Below are 21,525 nucleotides of genomic sequence, written 5' to 3' on the forward strand. Positions count from 1 at the left end.
GCCGCCAAGGCAGACTGCGCGAACTTAACCATTACACCACCAGGCCGGCCCCTTGAGCATTTTTATTTTAAAGCTCCTTAGGTAATTCTAAACTTCGGCACAGCTGAGAACTACCTTCTTAACATATTACTCTTCCCAGGAATATATGGGAATATATTCAAATAGATTTCTACCAAGACTTTTCAAACATTAGTAGAGCATGAGGCATGTATCTGGGGAGTAAAAGACTCACAGAAATTCTCAAGCTACACCAATTAAGTGTCTATAGCCCATAATTATAAACAGTGATATCTAGTGTTCAGTTCCCGATTGGAAAAAAAAGGTATATGTGTTAATTCTTACAGCTAACTCTAATATATTCAACCTCTCTTTCAAAGGGATATTTCCCAGTCTTTGAAACACCTTAAATCTGTCACCTAAACAAACAAAAATCCACAAGCCCCCCCAAAAAACAAACAGAACAATTCATATTCACTCTCAAGTCAAAGTCAAACTGTCTGAGAGAGAAATTGAGACTCACTGATTCCATTTCTTCATTTATCACATCCCACTCCAATCTGGCTTCTGGTCCTATTATTCCAACAAAATAGTTCTTGCTAAGGTAAATGACCCTTATGTTACTAAATCTAATGGATATTATTCAGGCCTTATTTCACATGACTTCTCAACAGCATTGGACACTACTCACCACTCCTTCCTTGAATCATTTATGCCTTTGTCTTCCATTGCACAACACCCATCTGATATCTGCAACTCCTTAGCCAGCTCATCTTCCTCTACCTAGGCAAAAATTAATTTAAACTCTTCATTGCACACTCCTAGGTTGTCTGCTAAGTCTATTTCATGTATACTCAAGACTTTAATTTCTCCCTACATACTTAACAGTTAGTTTTCAGTCTAGATCTTACTTCTCAGCTCTAGACTTCTATCCAAAAGCCTCTTGGATGACTCAAAGGCATCAGAAACTCAGTAAGTCCTACACCAATGATCTCCACACCTACTCATCTCCAAACATATTACCTTTCAAATGGATGTCATCAATCAGCTCCCTCCCATTCCATTGTATGCACAGCTTCCCTCCTCCACCTGACCTTGAATCCAATTGCATCAACAAATCCCTCCTCGCGCCCAGTGGGGAAGGGGAGCCAGCAGGGAGCTTACGTCGCGCGGGCGGCGGCGGCGGCGGCGGCGGCGGTTGCGCTTGCTCTCTCGGCGTTATGGCGGCTGCCGGGAGCCGATAAGCGGCGGGAGCGGGAGCGCGCACGTGGCTGCGGCGACGACGACGGCTCGTCCTTTCTCGTCTTAGCTGCCCTCGCCGTTGGTGCTTCCATCATGAATAGATTGTTGGAACCGCTCCGCAGGGGGTCGCGCGTGGGAGCCGCGAGCCGGGGCTTCCCCTCCCCCTCCCCCTCCCGGACTCCTGCTTCCCCCGAGACGCCCGGAGCCCGAGGACTCACCCGGCGGCGGAGACCTGACTGGGCTCCCTCCGCCCCCGCGAAGCCTGCACGGCCGGTAAGAAAGGGGGCGGCGGGCGGGTCAGGACGTGGCGGGGAGGCCGGGAGCCGGCCGGGCGGGGGGCGGGGGCGGGGGCTCCGGGCGAAGGCCGGGGCGGCGGCGGCGGCGGCGGCGGCGGCGGCGGCGGCCGGGCTGGGCGCGCGGGCGGCCGCGTGAGTGGCGCGCAGGGGGCTCCGCGGAGCGCGTCCTAGCGCCGGCGGGCGGCGGAGCCCGGGCCTCCTCGGCGTGGGCACGGCGGGGCCGCGAGGGCAGAGCCGCGGAGCACGAGCGCGAGCGCTTGGCCGGCGCGTCGCCCCCGCCGCGACCCGGCCTCCCGGCACGTGGGGGGCGGCGGCGAGGGGGAGGGGCGGCGGCCCAGGGGAGCCCGGGAGGGCGCGGAGCGGGGCGGCGGGAAGTGTGAGGCGGGAAGAGAGACTCGGGGACCGGGAGGGAGGCCCTGGGAGGGACGGGGGTGGGAGTGTGCGTCCGGCCGGGAGACTGACTGGAGCGAAGCTGCGGTGGACGGAGGAGGGAGGAGGAAGGCTTCCAGCCTCCTTTCGAGCCCTGCTTCGGAAACTCAGCAGGAGCAGAGCAGCTGTTGAAGGACCGGGCACAGGGGAGGAGGGTTGGGGAGGTTTGACTTCATTGTTGAGACGCGGGAAAGGCTGGAGAGAGCTGCGTGCGCCTGGAGCTGCAGAACTCAGGGCTGTGAGCAGGGCCTCAGAAAGAGGACTGACTCGGGGAAGGCAGATGAGGGGGGAAAAGGAAGTTAGAATGTCCAGAGAAAGCCGTTTTGAGGAGTGAAAGGAAGGTGGAAAGGAAAGAACGAAAAGAGGAGTGAACTTTCTCAACGCAGAGAGACTTTCGGGAAAGAGGCGGTTTGTTAGAGTCCCTAGATTTTTAAGACTTGTTGAACAGTAAAGCTCTTTGACGGGTTGGAATTAATATTTAACATGATAAATAAATGTTGTGTGGAACAGTTACTTTTTGGATAACCAGTTCTTGCAAAGAGTCTACTGGACCTTAGTCTCTGGAGAATTAAAATCTCGATCTAGATGTAGAGTTTGCTGTGATTAAGTTGGCAACAGCCTGTTTTCCTCCTCTTTTTTTGTGGAATGGAGATCATCTTGGGACTGAATTCTCTTTGCTGAGGTCAGAGGATCTGACGTCTCCTTCCCCCGCTTCTTCCTCTCCCTCCCCTGCCAGAGATCTCCTTTGTTTATTCGTGGATGGCTTGTAGGTGACTCTCCAGTGTTGTGCTGAAATCTTAAAAGGTGGGAATGCTGTGTCTTGGTCCGTGATTTCTGCCCCAAACCCGTTACTTAAAAAATCATAGTGTATATTCCATTACCTTTTTTTTTTTTTTAATGGAATCTCGGCAAGTCCAACCTGGATAAATATTATTTAAATTTTATCATTCCACTGTCGGCTTTCCTGTGAAAGTACACATTTATTTTGACCTGTACAGTTTTTGCGAAGATTGTATGATACTCTTTTATTCTTCTGTTCTTATGTGAGCATTTTCAAAACTTTGTCTCATTCAAGTGTATGAAGTTCTTGGTGATATGAATTAGTGTTTGATTAAAGGTAACCTTTTCCCCCCTTACTTGGTTTGACAAAGTATCTAATAAGACTCCGTTTTCTATTCTTGGAAGGTATATATATGTTATATATTACCATTTTTCTTTAGTTAGCTAGTTATCCATAATGTGTATATATGTATCGCTACACAGCTGCAGTTAGTCTAAAAGTTTTATCACTCAGCAGATATTCTGATTTCTTCTGTCAAAAATAAGCACTGGTGTGCTGTAAATTCTAGTAAGTAGTCAGGAATGTAGTTAATGGAAGCCTAGGTATTTCTGATTGGCCTAGGTAGATTTGTATAAGTTCTAAATAGACTTATCTTTTTCTCTACAGGAAGTTTTCTTATTTTCTTAATATGTTTTCTTTAGGTGAATCAAAAAGGGTCCCAGGAAACCTGTGAATGTTGAAGAAAATTCGTCTGTGAATTTTTGGTATTCAAGGAGGAGTCAGTATTTATATTCATCTTTTAAACTGGGAAGATTTATATTTTATTTTAAAACTTGATGTTTACAATGAATGGACACAGTGGTGAAGAAAGTGTTAGAAACAGTAGTGGAGAATCAAGGTAAGCACTTTATTATCAAGTATTTATTATGAAGAGAATGGAAAACTTGTGTGAGTCTTTTTAGTTTTCTTAGTAGATGGCAGTTTTCAGGTTCAAATTCTTCCTCTTAGGTATCCAAACAGTAAAAAGTTTCTACTATAAGGAGCTTTGTTGATAATACAGGTTTTAGTTATTTTTTTCCTTTGAGATACACAAAAAAGAATTTAAGTATAGAAGTTTGGGTTACTTAAATCTCCTTGGAGGTATATATTGTTTGGGTTAATAACTGAAGCTAAAACAAGTAGGAAAAGAGATTTAAATTGATTTGACTGTTAGTGCACTCTCTGAATAAAGGCAATAAGAATTTCTTTCCTCATCTTTTTCTGGCATTTTATCTTCTACCTGTGCTGTCCAATATAGTAGCCACTAGCCACATGTGGCTGTTTAAATGTAAATTAATTAAAATTACACAATATTCAAAATTCAGTTACTCAGTCACACTAGACACATTTCAAATGCTGAATAGTCACATGTGGCTAGTGGCTACCATGATGGACGGTGCAGATAGAAAACATTACTATCACTACAAAAAGTTCTTTTGGACAATGCTGATCTGGATATTTGTTAAAGTATTGTTGCAACTCTTTTTTCCTCCTATTTTCTTTAATTTGAGTTTTAATTATATATGAGTGAGTTAAGAGTTCTTACTTGAGCCATGTCTTTTTAAGGAAGATATAGTTTATGGGAATAAGCCATATTAAGCTATTTTAATGTGAAAGAAGCCTCTTCAAATACAAAGACTCTTTAAATTCTTCTGTAGCCCCCAAATTTTGAGTTATCTGCATATTAATAATAAAGTCCATGTAGTTATATATACTTATCGTATGTAGAGATCAGGAATATGGACATTGGAGTGAGACTGCCTGGTTACTTATCCCCGTTCTACTTCTGGTTAGCTCTGTGAATTAGGACAAATTATTTAACCTCTGGGGCCAGCCCAATGACCTAGTGGTTAAGTTTGGTGTGGTCTGCTTCAGTGGCCCGGGTTCAGTTCCTGGGCACCGACCTACATCACTCATTGGTGGCCATGCTGTGGCGGCGACCCACATACAAAATAGAGGAAGACTGGCACAGATGTTAGCTCAGGGTGAATCTTCCTCAAGCCAAAAGAGGAAGATTGGCAACACATCTTAGCTCAGGGCCAATCTTCCTCAGCAAAAGAGAGAGAGAAAAAGAAAAAATTAACTTCTGAGGCTTTGATTTTTGCAGTTTTGAAATGGGGATTACGGTATTAGTTATCTTATTTGAAGTTGAGGATTAAGTGAGATGCTACATCTAAAGGTCTTAATATAGTTCCTGATATAATGAGCGCTCAATATTTGCTTATTATGATTAGCATTATGTTTTATGTAACATAGGGTACTAGATAACTAAAACATTAATTATAGTGATAGAGAAATGTGATGGACAAGAAACAGGAAAGTTTTGGCAGTTAGGAGGGTTTCAGAAAAAATGTTGGGGTAGAAAATGAAGCAGTGGTATATGTATTTGACCTGAGACTTGGGATTTTCTGGTCATTCTAGGAATACTTGAGTTTATCAGCTTTCACAGGTGCACTGTTTGGATAACAAGAACATCATAGAGAAGAAGGCGTAGTTACAGAAAGCAGCATGATTTAGCAGAACAAGTGTTGGTCTGGAGTTACAAAACCTGAGTTGACACCATCCAACTAGTTCTCTGAATGATTTCTCAACTGTAAAGTAATTAAGAGTTGAACTAAATGATTTTGAAGTTTCATCCTATCACTTTTACAATGTGTAATAAAATTTTAGATAACAGAGTTTCTGGTGATTCTAGTCAAACTCTGTTATCTAAAACTTTATGAATCTCCAGAGTTGAGAGGTAAATTAGAAGACTTTTGAATCTCAGTTTTGATTCAGATCTCTACAGGTATATTGACTATAGTAAGTGAATAGGAGAGTCACATTGTCCCGCATTGTCTTATTCATTAGTGAGCAATGAAATGGTTGATAGGTAGAAATACCTAGAGGAGACACAGGAACAAAACTACCTGGAAAATAGGAAGTAAGCCTCTTGAGAGTAAATCCTCTTGTTGAGTATGCGGAGAGATCGCGTGCTGTTATATTCTGACCGCTTACCTGTTCCAGTAATCTTTTATATATTTTACTGCCATATCTAAAGCAAAGGTGAGTAGTAAGTCAAATTAGATGGTATAGTTGAAAAAAGTTAAACCCTGTGAAAGCAGATTTACTTACAGGAGTCTTTTATAATGCATACTTATTTAAAATAATTGCAAAGCATATTCTGTAATTATTCTGAGTCACCATTTCTACCATACAAGGTATGTGCTTCTGAGAAGTATGATTGTCGAGTTATCTAATTCTTTCAACTGCCTTGGTGTTTGTTTATCAGGAGGAGGAAGACCTGCTTCTATTTTGCTTTCATTTTCTTCCTTACTGCTGTTATGCTATCCTTTTTCTTTGCTCTACTGTCATTGTTACTAACCCTGAGACCCCCTCCCCAAAGCTTTTATAACAAGGCAGTACAGAGAAGGGAGATTGTGCCTAGTTAGTTAAAAGAGTGAGGAGGTGAACTTTACAGACATAGGGATTTTCTTTCAAACAACAAAAGTTTCAGTAACTATGAATGTTAATATAGAGTGATGAGAATAGAAATATGCTCTCCTTTTAAAATTAATATACACTGTAAATAGTTTTTAAAGTAAAATTTGATTTTTATTGGCTAGAATTTTTAAATGTATTTTTGCTTTAGCGTTTCTTTTTTCCTTTATGAAAATGAAGTTTATGAAATGAAATAGACTTAAGAAGTCATTTAGCATTTTTGGTTGGTATAATTAGCTTTCTACTAAAAAAATGGTTTTTTGATTCTTTCCGTGTAGAAAGCTCTCTATAACCATTGACTGAAGGGAAGAAGAATACATAGGAAAATGTCTCTTGGGCTGTGCTATAACGGACAGTTTTGAAACTTATTTACTAAGAAATCTGGGTCAGGATGCACCTGTACATCAGTTTCAGCTCAGCACAAAGTTTATTATGTAACTGAAGTTAAGCTTTCTGAAGATACTATGGGAAGATTTCAGAGCGTCAGTTCCTCACTGTGTGGATGTGTTGTTATTTGCAACCAAATTGTTCAAATCCTGGGTAGATATTTTTTATTTTAAAATTATCTTGAATGATGATTTACTCCAGGACTAGATTTATGGGTAAAGACCAGAAATATATTATCATATTTTGCTCATTTTTGGATGATTGATACATGCTTAATACTCAGAAGAATTTCTCTGCTTGCCTGTAGATTAAATTTTTAATAAAATGTTTGTCCATGTAAATTTGAGAATTTATTTGAATCACTTTAATTAGTCTCTGTCTATTATGCTCTTGAAAAATTCTTACAGGGTGAGGCAGGTGGTTAGTGATGTGCTGTAATGGTCTCAACCATTTAGAATTAGTCTCTAGCTGGCAATGGAGCTTTGTTGACTGTAACCCTTCAATTTCCTTGGCTTATAGAAAATATTTTAATTATCATTTTATGGTTCAAGAATCTTTGGATCTCAGCTTGTAAAGTGTTGTGGGTAGGCAGTGAATAGGGACTATGATCACTGGAAATGTTCTCAATGAAAACCTCCTTTTTAGAAATTCAGAGTTTAAAAGGCTTTTTAGAGGCTTTGAGAAGCCCTGGAGCCTCAATGACCTGTGACATTTAAGGAAAACCGATTCAGAGTTAATTTGAACACAGGGCACAGTCTGCACCATGGATCTGTTAGTGTCCTGTTGAATTCCACTATGGTATACTGTGTTTGGAAACATTGTATTTATGTATACACATACCAGAAAGATTTCTTGCCATCAAAATCAGTTAGTTTCTTTCACTAAATAAATTTGAACAATTTTTAAAGTCAATACCAGTTAAAATGGTGTTTGCTGAGCTTATTTTGCAGTTATCTCAGAGTTTTTAAAAAAATGTCATTTTTTAAATTTCCAAAGTTTGTGTTAAGAAACATTTTAAGGAGGATGGGAAAGTGTGAAATCACAAAGCCAGAATAGCTAGAAATCATTGAGTTAAGGAAACTAGTTTTTAAAATTTTCTGTGATGTCATTAATTGCAGCAAAGTATGACTCTTTTACATCTCATTTTTTGTTATTCCCTATTTCTCGGTTCAGTATGTGCTTTCTTCATCGTTTCCTGTTTTTTCTCTCAAATATCCTGTGTATGCTACTAAATCTAAGATCATCTAAGATCGCTTCTTATCCTTTGAAAACTCAATAAATCGTTAAGCAGGAGCCTTAGTAATAGGATACTCTGTTTCCAAATAGAATTTACCAAATTAAAATTGTCACACAATTTCCTAGGATTGTGGTTAATCTAGGTTACTGTAAAGTATTTAGGCTTTTTTAACTGATAAGGCTAAGAGAATTGTATATGACTTGACTTTGCAAGACATTACTTTTATCTACATAGGTATGAGATCATGTGGGGGCAAACATTAATGTGTAGTTACCCCTTTTTTGTACAGTAGCCTCCCCTTATCCACAAGGGATGTGTTACAAGACCCCAAGTGGATGCCTGAAACTGCGGATAATACAGAACCCTGTATATACTATATTCTTTCCTATGCATTCATACCTGTGATAAAGTCTAATTTATAAATTAGGCACAGTAAGAGATTAACAACAACAATAATAAAATAGAACCGTTATAACCGTATACTGTAAAAATAGTTCTGTGAATGTGGTCTCTCTCTCTCTCAAGATACCTTATTGTACTGTACTCACCCTTCCTCTTGTGAGGATGTGAGATGATACAATGCCTACATGTTGAGATGAAGTGAGGTGAATGATCTAGGCATTGTGATGTAGCGCTAGGTTAATATTGACCTTCTGACAATACATGAGGAGGATCATTGAGCCATGATGATGTTGATGGTTGGATGTCATAAGCAGATGATGTCCATGGTTGTTAGAACACAAGCACTGTGATACTGCGATAGTCAATCTGATAACTGAGATAGCTACTAAGTGACTAATGGGCAGGTAGCTTATGCAGCGTGGATACGCTGGACAAAGGGATGATTCACGTCCCAGGTGGGATGGAGCGAGATTTCATCATGCTACTCAGAACAGCACGAAATTTAAAACTTACGAAGTTGGGAATTTTCTATTTAATATTTTCAGACCACAGTTGACTGCAGGTAACTGAAACTGTGGAAGGCAAAACTGCGTATAAGCGGGGAAGACTGTACTGTTGAAATAGTTGCTTATTTAAGATCTTGACGACTGGTGGGTTACATATGATATAGTTGGGTTTAAAAATAAGAGTATTTTTTGTGGTGAAGAGATAAAGAATAGATGGAGAAAACTTTTTTGTATTTTTTTAAGGAAAATTTAAAAACATGCAGAAATAGAAAAGTTGCAGCCCAAATTTCAGTCCTTGGACCAGCAGCATTGGCGTCACTTGGGAGCTTGTTCAAAATGTAAAACCTTGGCCCCTACCCCAGACCTTCTGAATCAGAATCTTCATTTTAACAAGATTCTCCAGTAATTCGTATTCATATGAAATTCATACGCATATATATGAAGCGGTTCATTCAGCACCTTGCCGCTTTTTTTGTTACTGATGTTGTTATACATCGTTTTTATTTTCTGGGAACTCCCAAAGAACGGTGTCATAGGCCCTGCCATCAAGAGGCTGGGTACATTTCATTGCTCTAGAAACAATAATGCAACCAATAATCATTGAGCTCTTAACTCTGACTGAGCCAGGCATGGTGCACAGTACATGGTGCATTATGTGAATTTATCACAGTTCATCCTCACAAAACTCCTGTGATGTTCACAGTATTATGAGTCCCATTCTCTAGAAGGAGAAACCAGATTTATAACCATTAAAAAAAATAAAAAAAAAAAAAGCTATTGGGGCCAGCCTGGTGGTGTAGTGGTTAAGTTCACGTGCTCTCCTTCCGCGGCCCAGGGTTCGCAGGTTCGGATCCTGGGCGCAGACGTATGCACCACTTATCAAGCCGTGCTGTGGCAAGTGTCCCACAGAAAATGGAGGAAGATGGGCACAGATGTTAGCCCAGGGCCAGTCTTCTTCAGCAAAAAGAGGAGGATTGGCAGCAGATGTTAGCTCAGGGCTAATCTTTCTCACCAAAAAAAAAAAATAAATTTCAAACTTCACTTGGATTTCATTGACTTTTCCATTAATGCTCTCTTTCTATTCCAGGATTCAACCCAGGGTACCATGTTATGTTTAATTGTCAGCTCTCTCCAGTGTCCTCTGTTCTGTGAGAGGTTCTTAGCCTTTGTTTGATTTCCTTAACAGTCATCAGAAGTACTGGCTAGGTGTCCTGTAGAATGTCCCCCAGTTTGGATTAGTCTGATATTTTTGTTAGGATCAACTAGGGTTATCAGTTTTTAGCACGAATATCACAGAGATGAAGTGTTCTTCCAGTCACATCGTATGGGGAGCATAATATCCACGTGACATTACTGTTGATGATAACGTCCATCACTTGGCCAAGGTAGTATTTGCCAGGTTTCTCCACTGTAAAGTTACTGTTTGTTTTTCCCTTTCCATGCTGTATTCTTTGGAAGCAAGTGACTGTGTCTGGCTCACTCTCAAGGGGGTGGAGGGAGTGGGAATTAAGTTCCATCTCCTGCTGGGAGGGAGTATCTACATATATTATAATGGAATTCTTCTGTAGAGAAGTCATTTCTCCCCCGTTTAGTCACTCATTCATTTATATAAGCATGGACTTATGTATATGTGTTTTATACTTTGGGCTATAATCCAATAAATTTATTTTGTTGCTCAAATTGTTCTAGCTTTGCCCCTTGTGAGCTTTCTTTCGAGTTGGCTTCTGTGTCCTTTTTACACATTCCCATTCTTTTGCCCTCGAGTCACTCATTTCTCCAAAGAGCTCTGGTTCCTTTTATTGGAGAAAAGGGTATTAGAAAGCAGATTTGGGTGCGGGGTATGCTCATTGCTACTCAGGTGTCACTACTTCTAGGCCCTCTCAGCAGACAAAGCAGACAGAGCTAGTAACATATGTATATATAGTAAAGCACGTCTATCGGCATATCTATAGTTCTTTCTGTATCTGTCCATCTGTATACATATTAAGGTAAACTTGAGTTTGTACTGATGTCTCCAGCTATAATCCTGAACTACAGGATTCATCCTAACCTTCCTTTCTTGCTACTTTATAATTTCTATCTCCAACAGAGAAACCTGGTTCCCACCATCCTCTACCTACCATCCATACTCTTCACCCTCAGCATATGGGTAAAGCAGGTGCAGAATTGCTAGGCTATTCTCACAGAAGAAACAAATTTACCAACTAGAATACAGTGTTTACGTACAGTGTACAGTTCCTATTATATTTAGCCTTACAGTTTCTAGTCAAAACACCCGTTTTCCAAAGTTACTCAAGTTAGCTTCTGCCCCCCAACCCCCTTCAGTATGATGATATCATAAATTTATAATAATGTTAGATTCATTTGTCACAGTTTGCATTCCATCCTGGGATACTCAGTCACATGGGTTGATTTTTTTTAAACTTGCACGTATTACATACACTCTGTGCTACACGGTTTTGTGGGCTTTGACAAATGCATAGAATCATTTATTCTCCGCCACAGTACTGTCAGAATGATTCCTGGCTACCACTGATTTGTTGTCCTTGCCTACAGTTTTGCCTTTTCCAGAATGTCATACGATGGAAGCATGCAACATATGGCTTTCTGTCTCTTTCGCTTAGCAAAATGAGTTTGATGCAAATTAAGGTATAATTTACATGCAGTTTAACGTACAGATCTTAAGTGTACAGTTTAATGCATTTTGATAAATGCATACACCTGTGTAACCTATTCCTCTATCAAGATATAGAACATTTTTCTCACCCCATAAAGTTCCTTCTTGTCCCTTCCCAGTCAAGCCCAGCTACTGCCTCACCTCCCTTACCTCACACTTTGATGCAACCACTGTTCTGATTTTTTCCCCCAACAGAGATTATTTTCTGCCTGTTCTAGAAACCTATATAAATAGAATCATATAGTATTTACTCCTTTCTGTCTGGCTTCTTTTGCTTGGCATATTCCTACAAAAAATTTTAATTAATTCACAATAGAAGATGAAATACATATACAGTCTTTCCTATATACCAGGAAGTTTCATAAGTGCTTTACATATATCAACCAATTGAATCCTTAATACAAGTCTACGAAGTAGGCACTCTCATGTTCCCATTTTACAGATGAAGAAACTGGAGCACAAAACATGTTACTTGCCTGAGGTGAGCAGGTTATTAAGTGGTAGAGTCTAGACTTGAACGCAAATGGTCTCTCTCCAGAGTCCATACTCTTAAACTCTATGCTACAGAGCACTGCCTGAGTACCGGGTATGATTTGTGGCACAAGATCTACAGTAATGGATCACACACACAGTCGTTGCCATCATGGTGCTTACAACCTAGTGGGGGTTGGGATGGAATAAATATTAGTCAAATAAATAAGTATATATAGAGTTAATTGGATGGTGATATGTGCTATTGAGACGAATATCTCCCAATAATGATAAGAAATGTGGGAATTGGAGACTTGCTCATTTATCTGGAGTGAGAATGAAAGCCTCTCTGTTCAGGGGACACTTGAGCAGAGACCTAAGTGAACTGAGAGTGAGCCATGTGGCTACATTGGGGGATATCAGTCTAGGCAGTACAGAGACCCTGACATTGAATTGTGCTGGGGTGAGGGAGCTACAGCAAGACCAGTATGGCTACAGTGGATGGAGCAAATAGGGGAGTGGTGGAAGGTGAGGTCAGTGATGTGATGAATCCTGATTATTTGGGGGCCCTGTAGGAAATGGTACAGACTTTCCATTATGCTCTCCATGCACTGATGTGTCACTAGGCCAGAATGATTCATGTTAACAGGACTAGGGTGTAGGGAAACCAAAGAGGGATACTGCATATTCAGTCACTGGAAGAGCAAGGAAGAAAAGGTGAGGGGAGGGGGGTGAGTCTGGGGTCATAGTGGGCAGAGGGGAGACAGCTGTACCACAGGGGCTGAGAAGAGCTCAAGGGTAACATCTGGACCCCAGTTCTCCTGCAGGGATATAGTCACGGCATGGACTCACTCTCCTCCATCCCTCTGATCTCCTATCTGGGCTCCCCGCTGACCAACCCAAACAGAAGCCTAAAGCAAATGAGCTCTTTGATATAGACCATCAACCTCCCCAAGCACAGAGCAGCGTAGACTAGAGGGGAGAGTGCCAGTGTTTGCCATTCCTTATATACAGAGTGTTCCTCTGCAGTGTATTTCTCATGTGTGTCTTTAAGGATGAGGGTCCTCTGAAGGGTTTTCCATTTTGATGATATTCATAGAGTTTTCCCTTAGTGTAAATTGTGACGTGACTCCCGAAGGCTATCACTGAAGGCTTTCCTATAGCTATTGCATTCTTTAGGTTTCTCCCCAGTAGGTCATCTTCTGGCACACAGTAGAGTCAGAGTTTGTGTTGAAGGTTTTACCACATAGAGTGCACTTAGAAGGCTTCTCTCCAGAGTGAGTTAACGTGTGGGTTATTGAATGCTACTCCATATTGTCAGATTAGAAGGATGAGGGTGTGCTGAAGGCTTTTCTTCACTGAAGGCCAGACTCCAAGAGGATTCCCAGTGATCTCTGTCTCCTGGTATTCATATCCTGTGTAGTTCCCTCCCACTGTGTGGCAGGATCAGTCTGGGTGACCAACACAATCCAGATGAAGAGAGAATATGGCCTTCTGAGGCTAGGTCATAAAAGACTTATGGCTTCTGCATGGGCTCTTTTGGATCACCTCCTTTGGAGGGAACCTGCTTCCATATTGTGATGATACTCAGCACCATGGAGAGACCTACATAAGGAGAAACTGAAGGACTCCTGCCAACAACTGGCACTAATTTGCAAGGGATATGAGTAAGCTACCTTGGAAGTGGACCCTTCAGTCCCAAAGACTTTAGATGACTGCAGTTCTGGTTGACATCTTGTTTCTCATGAGAGATCCTGAGCTAGAACTACATAGTTAATCCATTCCTGAACTCCTGACCTACAGAAATTGAGAGATAATAAATGCTTGTTATTTTGAACCACTAAATTTTAGGGATAATTTATTACACGACAAATAATTTATACATGCAATGTGAGTCCCGAAGATGCCCGAGGGATGGAAGATCAATGAATGCTTTCCCACAGTTATTATATTCATATCTACCTATTATGAATTCTCTTATGCACAGAAAGGTAAGAGTTAGTGGTGAAAGATTTCCCACAGTGATTGCATTCCTATGGTTTTTCTCCAGTGTGAGTTCTCACAAGTTTCTTAACAGATGAGAGATTATTAAAAGCTTTCCCACAGTCACTGCCCTCGTAGGCTTTCTCTCCGTTATGTATTCTCTTGTGCACAGTAAGAGAAAAGCTACTGCTGCAGGATATCCCACGCTCATTACACTCATAGGGTTTTTCTCCAGTATGAGTTCTCACATGCTGTGTCAGATGTGAGCTCTTCCTAAAGGCTCTACAACAATCATGACATTCATAAGGTTTCTCCCTGTATGCATTCTATTGTGGACAGTAAGGGAGGAGCTCGTGCTGAAGCCTTTCCACAGTGATTACATTTGTAACGATTCTCCCCAGTATGAACTCTCCTGTGCCTTTTGAGGATACATCTAGTGCGGAAGATGTGAAAACACTGGTTACATTCATAGGGTTTTTCTCCAGTGTGAATTCTCACATGAAGTCTAAGGGATGAGGGATTACTGAAGGCTTTCGCACAGTCACTGCATTCATAGGGTTTCTCCCCATTATGTATTCTCTTATGAACAGTGAGGTAAGAACTGCTGCTGAAGGATTTGCCACATTGATTGCAATCATAGGGTTTTTCTCCAGTATGAATTCTCTTGTGCTGAGTAAGATTAGATTTTGTGCTGAAGACTTTAAAACACTGATTACACTTGTTGAGTTTCACTCCAAGATGACTTCTCTCCTGTTGATTAAGAAATGAATGCTAACTATAATTTATAATATTTTTAATATTCAATGCTATCATAGGAATTTTTCTTCCAGGAATTCTGCTATGTATAACATCATTATAATTGGTGTTTTTGCCACTTTGAGTGCCTGTATATGATTTCTGCTGGTTTGAGTTCTCAGAAGTTAAAAAAGATGGATGCTTTGCCATAAGTCCTTATCAGATTCACAGAGCATCTTCTGATAAGTTTAAGACAAATTTATGTTTGAAACACTCAATATCTGAGTCACATTTATGGAAACATTTACTTGTGTGAACACTCAGGGAAGAAAACATTTTGGAGATAACTTATGCTTCTCTCCAAATTCACAAGAGTTTCAGGGTATCTCTCCAGAGGGACAACTTTTTCTTGGGAAAATGAATCCCTTGGTAACTTTGTGGCTTTTCTAATTTATGGTATTTTCCTACTGTGGAAAATCAGAAATCTTACAATTTTTAAACCTTTAGATTGTTCTTCTCTAAAAACATGCTGCTTAGAAGTTAACCCTTGGACTTTAAGTAAGAGTCTCCAAATCCGAAACAAATTGAAAAGAAATTTAAGTTGATGAAGTAAAGAAAAGGTAAAATGCACGTGTTAGTGAAGGTAGACGCGAAGGGGTTAGAGATTTTCAGGAGGTTTACAATGAAAGGGACACGAGTGTGAAAATTTTAGGTTTGTATTAAAGACTCTAGAAAGATTGAGATTGATGCTGATGGAAAGAAGGAATTGTCAGGAATGTAAAGTGAGAAGGAACTAGACAAAGAGCTCATATGAGACTTAAATTTAAGAAGGAAGAGAGAGATCTTTTTCCCCCCTCTGAGGCCAAAGTAAAGTATGAGATAATGAACAGAAAGTTAGAGAAAAAGAAAAGGAGGTCCACGAGGAGGCTCATACTAAACGTTTTTGGCCTTCTTGTCGGAAAAAAAGGGCATTTTACAACTGTCTCTGATGGACATTTCCTAATGTAATACTCCAAACTGTCAAGCCACAGGCCAGAGAGGTTCCTGACAAAGACTCATATATACCTAGTGCTCACCCGGCCAGGTGCCTGGGAGAATTCCTCTTTCCTCTGTCCTCGCTTTATCTTCTTGCTCCAATTCGGAAAGCAGACTAGGTTTATCAACTTGATTTCCTATACATGGAGAAAAGACATATGATGTAGGGGACTCTGCATGGGACAAGAAGCCTCACCATGGAACTGAGGCCCACACTTCTATAGATGAGCAGGTGTGACTTTGGGAGCAGCAGTACAATTATCCTTAAATTCTAACAAATATAGTAAAACTATCTTTCACCAAGAAAAAAAAATGCAAGCATCCTCAGTCAATATCTAGGGTGACGGGGGATAACTGGTCCCAGAAGTTCATGCCCAGTTTCAAATACAGACTTAAAAGCCCCAAAGCTTTTATCCATGGAGAACATGAAGTCAGGGCAAGGAGTAGATCTTCAGTTGATAGGGAAGGCATTAGACCACAAGCTCCAGGATGGTAGGGACCTAATTCCCTAATTCCTAATTCCTAGCACAGACCTCATTCACCACCATATTCCTAATTCCTAGCACAGACCCAGGAACATAAAGGTGCTTAAGAAAGACTTGTGAGAAGTGATGTCAGTTATTTCCCTTCTTCTACTGATTTGGGGCTTTGTTCTTCTTTTTCCAGTTCCTTTAGGTGCACTCTTAGATTGTTTGTTTGAGATTTTTTTTGTTTGTTGAGATAGGCCTGTATTGCTATAAACTTCCCTCTTAGAACCGCTTTTTCTGTATCCCATAAATTCTGGCATGTCGTATTTTCATTTTCATTTGTCTCCAGGTATTTTTTGATTTCCCCTTTGATTTCTTCGTTGACCCATTCGTTGTTCAGTAGCATTTTGTTTAATCTCCACCTATTTGTGGCTTTTCTGAATTTCTTCCTACAGCTGATTTCTAGTTTCATACCATTGTGGTCAAAAGATGCTTGGTATTATTTCAATCTTCTTAAATTTATGGAGACTTGTTTTGTGGTCTAATATGTGATCAATCCTGGAGAATGTTCCATGCGCATTTGAAAAGAATGTGTATTCTTTGGTTTTTGGATGGAATGTTCTGTATATATCTACTAGGTCCATCTGTTCTAGTGTGTCCTAAGGCCAATATTTCCTTATTGATCTTCTATTTGGATGATCTGTCCATTGGTGTAAGTGGAGTGTTAAAGTCCCCTATTATTATTGTGTTACTGTCTATTTCTCTTTTTATGTCTGTTAATAATTGCTTTATATATTTAGGTGCTCCTACGTTTGGTGCATAGATATTTACAAGTGTTATATCCTCTTGTTTGATTGTTCCCTTGATCATTATGTAACGCCCTTCTTTGTCTCTTTTTACAGTTTTTGTTTTAAAGTCTATTTTGTCTGATATGATTATTGCTACCCCAGCTTTGTTTTCATTGCCATTTGCGTGGAGTATCTTTTTCCATCCCTTCACTTTCAGTTTGTGAGTGTCTTTAGGTCTGAAGTGTGTCTCTTGTATGCAGCATATATATGGGTCTTGTTGTTTTATCCAGTCAGCCACCCTATGCCTTTTAATTGGAGCATTTAGTCCATTGATGTTTAAAGTAGCTATTGATAAGTATGTACTTACCGCCATTTTTTAACTTTTTTCTTTGTTTTAGTAGTCCTTCTCTGTTCCTTTCTTCTTCTCTTGCTCTCTTCCTTTGTGGTTTGATGGCTTTCTTTAGTGTTATGTTTGGGTTCCTTTCTCATAGTTTTTTGTGTATTTATTATAGGTTTCTGGTTTGTGATTACCATGGGGTCCATATACGGTAACTTTGGGGCTGCTCCCCGGCGGCCATGAAGTGCTGCAGCTTGTGAAGGTGGCGTTTTTTCTCTCCAGAATGGAATTTCTACCTCTTCCACCTCAGTCAGGATTGTGGTTTGTTGCAGGAGTTCCTCTTATCTAATTTTCAGTTCTCTCTCAGGGGTAATTTTTCTGCCAGTAGTTGTAAATTGGCTGTGTCCGTGGGAGGAGGTGGTTTCAGAGTCTGCTCATGCCACCATCTTGACTTCTCTCTCTCTGTGTAGGTTTACTCTTAGTGTTGTACATTCTATGGGTTTTGACAAATGTATAATAACATGTGTCCATCATTATAGTATCACAGAGAATAGTTTCACTGCCCTAAAAATCCTCTGCTCCGCCTACTCATCCCTCTTTCCCCTCTAACCCTTGGCAACTGATCTTTTTACTGTCTCCATAGTTTTGTCTTTTCCAGAATGTCATATAGTTGTGATCATACAGTATGTAGCCTTTCTAGACTAGCTTATTTCACTTAATGATATGAACATTCACATTTTTTACCACAGCTCTGTGCTTGATATACTACTGTTTACTTAATGATTTTCTTTCACAGTCAAGTCTGAGGACACCTGTGTACCTGAGTGTGGACACTTTGAAGAGGGGAAGAGGGATGTGCTCCTTAATGTAGCATCTCAAGAGGGCCCTATGTGGGGGGAGGTGCCCAGCCCATCAGCTGTCACTGTTCAAAACTTTCTGGCCTTGCCCAGGGAGTTACAAGGTGGCCAGGAGTGCAAATCCACAGAACCTTATCCAGTCCCCCCCCACCACCACCAATGCTGTACCATTGTGTCTAAAAGCAGCTATAGCTGGGATATACTAAGTAATAAAAAGGAACAACCTACTGATACACGCAACACTTTGGATGGATCTTAAGGACATTACATTGAGTGAAAAAAAGCCAGTTTCAAAATGAAATTACACTGTATGATTTCCCTTACATAACATTCTCAAAATAACAAAATTATAGAGATGGAGAATAGATAAGTGGTTGCCAGGCTTGGGGAAGGGGAGGGAGGGATGACAATAACGGGGCAACAGGCAGGTGATGGAACAGTGTCTTGATTGTTGCGGTGCTTGTGCACATCTACAATTGGAATAAGTTGCCTGCGGCTGCACATGCGCACACAACACAAATGACTGCATGTAGAAACTGGTGAGAGAATCAGGCCTGTAATCTAGGAACAGTATTGTCCCAGTGTCAGTCTCTGGCTTTTCATTGTACTGTAGTTGTGATGTCACCACTGGACAAGCTGCTTGAAGGGCACTCAAGAGTCTGTACTATTTTTGCAACTTCCTATGAGTTAACACTTATTTCAAAATAAAAAATACCTTTTAAAAAAGCAGCTTAAGTTTACAATTATTTCAAAATGAAAAGTTTAATTTAAAAAAGCAGTGATCAGCTGAGTTGCAGTTCATTGTATATGACAACTAAAATAAGGAAATGTTAAACAGTTTCAGAGATTCAACTAGTGTTAGCCCACATCAAATAATAATTTAAAAAATCCCTTTAGCTTCAAACATCAGAACAAATAACTTCAGCTTATCTAAACTGCAGGATGCCATCCTGTGCCATTCAAAGTAAATGAGGATTAAAGTCGTGAACAAGAAACTGTCAAAGATAAACAAAGCTGGACACTAGTTAAGATGGTAAAGACAGATTTTATTTATTATGTCTTTTAAATGGTAAATATAGATTTTATTCAGGAACTATTGCAATACAGGAAAAGAGACCTCAGTTTAGCACTGGGCTCCATTCCAAATAAAAGATAGGCAAATGGGGATTTATAGCCAAGGAGCAGGGTCGGGACACTGGAAGGAAATTACTAAGAGGAAACATCAGGGATAAGGGGTTCTGGTTAAAGAGACCCAACAGGATTCCTGCTGGAGGCAGACCAGGGTGATCAGATACCAAGGATTGGGATGAGGAGTTTGATCAGATATCAAGGGTGTGGGGTTCTCTCTAAACTGATTTGGCAAGATTCTTGCTACAACTGGACAATTCAGGCCTGACACTGACAGATGCCAAGGTTGAGGCCTCGAGGGCTTAGAGGAGCCTGACTAGAGTTTAGTCAAGGAGAGAGTCTCTGTCAATGGTATTGTGAAGCCAGTAAAATTGTGGTATCATTTTGACACTGCTCAGAGTTTAAAGAAAAAGGAATTGAATTATTTTAAGTGCATGCATTAGGAGCTCTTTTAAAGCCAGAAATTACTGTAGATTTTCAAACTTGAAATGAAAAGGCTAATGAAGCATCCCACAGGTTATAATTTCTAATAAGGTAAATATTAATCTCTACAACCCACATAAACAACAAGCTCTTTAGGGGTCCCTTTATGTTTTTAAAAAAGAGATCTTGAGACAAAAAGTGAGAAAACCACTGCTAATAATGCCTAGTCATGATAGGTCCATTTCTTGTTCTGAGCTCATAAAGACCCATTGTGAGGGAATCCCAAGCCCGTATGTAAGTCCCTGGCTAGGCCTACATTTTTGGTTCTTTTAGCCCAGGACAGTGGTTTTTGGTGACCTCAGGGACTTTGATCATAGTTGGCTTATTTCCTCTGTTCTTTTTTTTTCATTTGTTTATTTTTCTTTATTCTTTTTCTCTTTTTTTATATAGTTTGTTAGTATTGTTAGTTAATATTGTGAGTAGTGCTAGCAGTAGGTCACCATGCTGCAAGGCCTCAAGGCCATCTCTGCTGATAAGGAGACCCATATGGACAGTTACTGGTGCCTCAAGACATTGGCCAGTGCAGCTTTGCTAAAGTGAAGTTGGCCCAGCACATACATCCTGACTGAGACAGAGGTGGCCATGAAGGTTATCAACTAGAGTTAGTAGAGCTCTTTCAGCCTCCAGAGACTGTTCTGTGAATCACCTCAACATGGCAAAACTATGCGAAGTGATTGATTCAGTGGAATCGCTATACCTGGTCATGGAGTACATTAGCAAAGGAGAGGTGTTCCATCATCTATTGGACCACGATGACATGAAAGAGAAAGAGGCCTGAGGCAAATTCTGGCAGATAATGTCTTCTGTGCAGTACTACCACCAGAAGGGCATTGCCCACAGGGACCTAATGGCAGAGAACCTGCTTTTCGATGCTGACCTGATCATAAAAATGCCAGACCTTGGCTTAAGCAATGAGTTTACCTTTGGAACAAACTGGATTCCTTCTGTGGCAGTCCCCCTCGTGCTGCCCTAGAATGATGGATGTGTGAAGTCCGCAGTCATCTTCTTACACGTTCACTGGGTCCCTACCTTTCAATAGACAGAACTTCAGGGAGCTGCACTAATGGGTACTGAACAGAATATACCATATTTGTTTCTTCATATTCATGGAATGTGAAAATCTGCTCAAGAAATTCCTGATCCTCAACCCTAGTGAGAGAGGCACTTTAGCAGAAATTGCAAAGGACCCGCAGATGAATAGGGACCATGAAGAGGAACTGAAGCCTCATATCAAGCCACCTCCTGACTATAGGGACCCCTGGCTGAGTTGATGGCATTGACCTTATCCAAAGAGGCAGCCAGTTATGTCTCCAGCAAAAATGAGTTTATTCGCAATCAGCAAAGAATTACAATTTGAGGTCTGCAACCATGGCAAGCCATGTTCAAGACTCCAGCAGCAAAGGGAGGAGAAACTTGTATAGAGGGGAAGAAGAAGTTGGGAGGTCTATTGTAAACAAAGAGTCCATTGGAGGAGACTGGGAGTGTGAACTGTAGTGGCTGAGTTGTGACAGTCTCACTGGCTGAGCTTCTTGCCAGTCAAGAAAGGAAGTTTCTTTTCTTCCTATTGGGCTCTGCTATCAACATAGGGTGTGAGAGCTCCCCCTTTTGACCTCCTGACTCCATTGTAATGAGGTTTCCATTAATTAATTTCCACAATGGTGTCTATGGGCTACACATGAGATGAGATCCAGGACTCATTGATGGGCCAGAAGTATGATGAAGTGATGGCCACTTATCTGCTCCTGAGCTACAAAAGACTAGAGCTGGA

The 21,525-nt window shown here is 40.7% G+C and overlaps 1 pseudogene; it reads left to right on the forward strand.

Moving 5' to 3' along the window:
- Window positions 1–3,608: 3,608 nt before the first annotated feature.
- LOC131402366 (serine/threonine-protein kinase MARK2-like) lies at window positions 3,609–21,235 on the forward strand (annotated as a pseudogene).
- The last annotated feature ends 290 nt before the right edge of the window (window positions 21,236–21,525 follow it).

Source organism: Diceros bicornis, unplaced genomic scaffold (genome assembly GCF_020826845.1).
Source record: "Diceros bicornis minor isolate mBicDic1 unplaced genomic scaffold, mDicBic1.mat.cur d_74_multi, whole genome shotgun sequence".
Lineage (NCBI taxonomy): Eukaryota > Metazoa > Chordata > Mammalia > Perissodactyla > Rhinocerotidae > Diceros > Diceros bicornis.